Source organism: Austrofundulus limnaeus, unplaced genomic scaffold (assembly GCF_001266775.1).
Source record: "Austrofundulus limnaeus strain Quisiro unplaced genomic scaffold, Austrofundulus_limnaeus-1.0 Scaffold350, whole genome shotgun sequence".
In the NCBI taxonomy this organism is placed as follows: domain Eukaryota; kingdom Metazoa; phylum Chordata; class Actinopteri; order Cyprinodontiformes; family Rivulidae; genus Austrofundulus; species Austrofundulus limnaeus.
This window is the reverse complement of record NW_013952752.1, coordinates 611,125-614,381: the sequence shown is the minus strand read 5'-3', so window position 1 is coordinate 614,381 and position 3,257 is coordinate 611,125.

Below are 3,257 nucleotides of genomic sequence, written 5' to 3'. Positions count from 1 at the left end.
ATATATATATATTTAGGTACCTACAAATTTGAGATTTGACATCTACAAAAACTCTATTTACTTCTGTTGCTAACTTTTCTTCACCAGAGAAATTACTGAATAAATGTCCAGCTAGGAAGGTGAATACCTGCTTTTATAATGTGCTGARTGAGGTTTATGTTACACACTGGCTTAGCTATATGTCACTCAAACATGGCAAACTGAATCGGAGTGACTATTGAGGAAAATAAGTGGGATGTCAATTGTAACCAAGCAAAACAAAAATCTGTTTGTAATCAAGCTTGATTGTTACAGTTTAAAATTATTCGCAGAATGCATATACCTCCTAACATAAGAGATAAAATGAACCCTCAGAAGTCGGCACAGGGTATGTGTATTCATTGTGTTTGATCATGTCTAAATGCAGACACATTGGTTGGATGTTCTGAAACATATGAGCGATATATTTGGAGTGGTTTTAACCTTATAATCCTATCTCAATTGACACAGAGACAGTAAAAGCAGTCCTGGTTCTGGCAGGCTATATGATATTCTCACTTATGTAAGAATATTTTTTCGTTGTGGATCAGTGACAAACTTCCTTTCTAAAACATCTTGTCATAAAATTGTCATTGATTTTTTTTCTTTAAAATACTGAACATGCTCTCTTTATTCTACAAAAGGACAATTGCTTCACAAACTACATTACTATGCTGTGTTGTTACAGACCATAAATGTTTTCTTTCTTTTGTAATGCAATGTAAATCCTAACCAATGTACAGATCTATGTTGTACTGAGTTTTGTTCTTGCATGTTTTGGTTTAAACTGTTTACAAAAGGGAGGGAAATATACTGTATGTACGATGAAAAATATACTGTTCTAGCTTTACAAAGGGCTTTCTTATATATTAGCAAGCTGTCTCTTCAGGTTAAATACAGTTAAAATTAGGTTAAGACTTAGTGGAGCGTCATTTTCTTTCCAGTGTCTTAGATTCCTGTTTTAAAGAACGTAATTATGAATTAAACCAAAAGTTTGGCTTCTTCTATGACTTTCTTTTTCAGAGGAGCAATTTTATCAAGAGATGTTAATATTATAATAATCAAAGTCATCCAAGTTACTGATCTCTGTTACATTATTCTGTAGGACAGAGGAAAATAAAAATGGAAGGGATTATATAAATTTGGCGACAGCGTTCTCTGATAAACATCTACTATAGTGAAATTTACTCTCAGCTAATGTAAAATTAAAGGTTATTAAAATGTGGTCAGAGAAAACAGGATTGTGAGGATGTATTATTAAGTTTTTACTCTCCATACTGTATATCAAACTACTATTAAGTTTTTACTCTCTATATATCAAACGTCAGAACCTGATCATGAGTGTGATGAAAAAGAATGAGTAGATTTGTGGACATTTTGAATTAAATCATATATACTCTGTTAAACTACTAAATTCCAGTAATCTGAAATGACTATCACTCTGCATTTCTTCTAGTATATCACAGCCAGCAATTTTACTTTAAAAATAACAAACATCCAAAGTCACTTTGCTCATTGTCAGAAATTTCACTAAAATACTGTTTTATTGAAACATGTAACCATCCTGCGATTATTTTTCCCTCAACATATATGAAGCCAATTTAAAAGCAGCATTTATAAAATAAAAAAATGTATTGAAATGAGTTGTAAAACATCTCAGAAGGGGTGGAGTCAGAGTGAAGAGGAGGAGTCTGTTAAGGGGGCTGTCTGGGTAGTCTAGCTTCATTAGGCTAAAAGCTTCTGGAGGAGAGACATATCAAGGAAAGTCAGAACCAACATTTTCTTATCCTCTCTGAGAATGTTCTCTAAAACTCATTTCATTCACTTAAAAAGGACAAGTCTTGTTGAATAAACTTTAATGGCTGCTTATAAAAGCAGTAGAAACACTATTTTTAAAATTCTTTTTTTTTAAGAGAAACCTTGTTTACCTTAAAAGGAGCTGCACAGGCTCAGCCAGTCTCATGGCCTGATGGTGAATGAGACAGTGGAGAGAAGGAGGAGGGGCTTCGTGTGTGTGTGGGTGGGGGGGGGGGGGGTGGAATGGAACGGGTTAGCTTCAAAGAAGGCAGAGAGAGGAAGATGGCAAGTAAGACCATTTCTGTGTGATTGTTAGGTTAGGATAGGTTTATTGTTTTTAAAATGCATTAAAGAGCTTTTAGTTCAGTTCATTCAAACCATTCTCAATGGACAGAACCAAGAAACACATTCTATTCCTATAGCTTCTATTAAAAGAGAGTGTTTCTCATGACCCCAGAGGTCACACCTGTAATTAATAAAGGTGGGAGAGGGGGGATTTCCCATGACCCCAGAGGTCACGCCTTCACCCTAGAGGTCACAGCTTGACCCCTGACCTTTGGGTCATCCATCATTTGACAGAAAGTGGATTATATTGTTTTTTTGTTTTTTTTTTGTACATTTAGGGTCAATGTATGCGAGAGTGTTGTGTGGAAGAGTGAAGAAGAGAGAGAGAAAAAAGTGGGAGAGCAGAAAAGACAGAGAAAACAAACAAAACAGATACATCTTTGAAGGTTCTGAAGGGTTTTCTTTTTAAGGCTAAATTATGTATTTACTGTGTGAGCTCATGAACCTGGGACCAAGATGAGCCAAGCATCAGCCTTTAACTTAGCCAGGGCCAGCACTGCCAGGCGTGGCAGGTGGACAGAGAACTTCCTTGTGGAGTATGCCTGATGAGTGACACACACCTTAGCTCTCTCTGTCAGCCAAAGGGGAAGAGGCCTTCTGGGCTCGGTCTTTAGCAGTGAGGCAGCAGGTCAGAACCGGCAGGGTTCACCAGGAACTCACACCAGGTGATGTTTCAGGTTTCAGGTTTCAGGCGGGACAGCCTGACACAAAAAATGGTGTTTCACCAAAAAATTTATTTTATTTTATTTTATTTACTGTTATTTTACCAGGCAAATCCCATTGAGATCTCAGATCTCTTTTTCAAGGGCGGCCTGGGCCTGAAGGCAACCTATTGTACATGTTTTTGTGTTGTGGGGGAAACCGGAGTACCCGGAGAAAACCCAAAAAAGATAAAGTCCTTGTGATGATGAGAGAACTATGCTGCAAGACTAACATTGGAAAAGCTCAGATGTTTCCTTGCATAGGGAAACAAAGCCGGGGAAGCGCCCAGCGATGACAGAAAGACCGACGAATAGGAAACATCAGACAGTTTTCATGAATTAGGAACTGTGTGTGTGTGTGTGTGTGTGTGTGTGTGTGTGTGTGTGTGTGTGTGT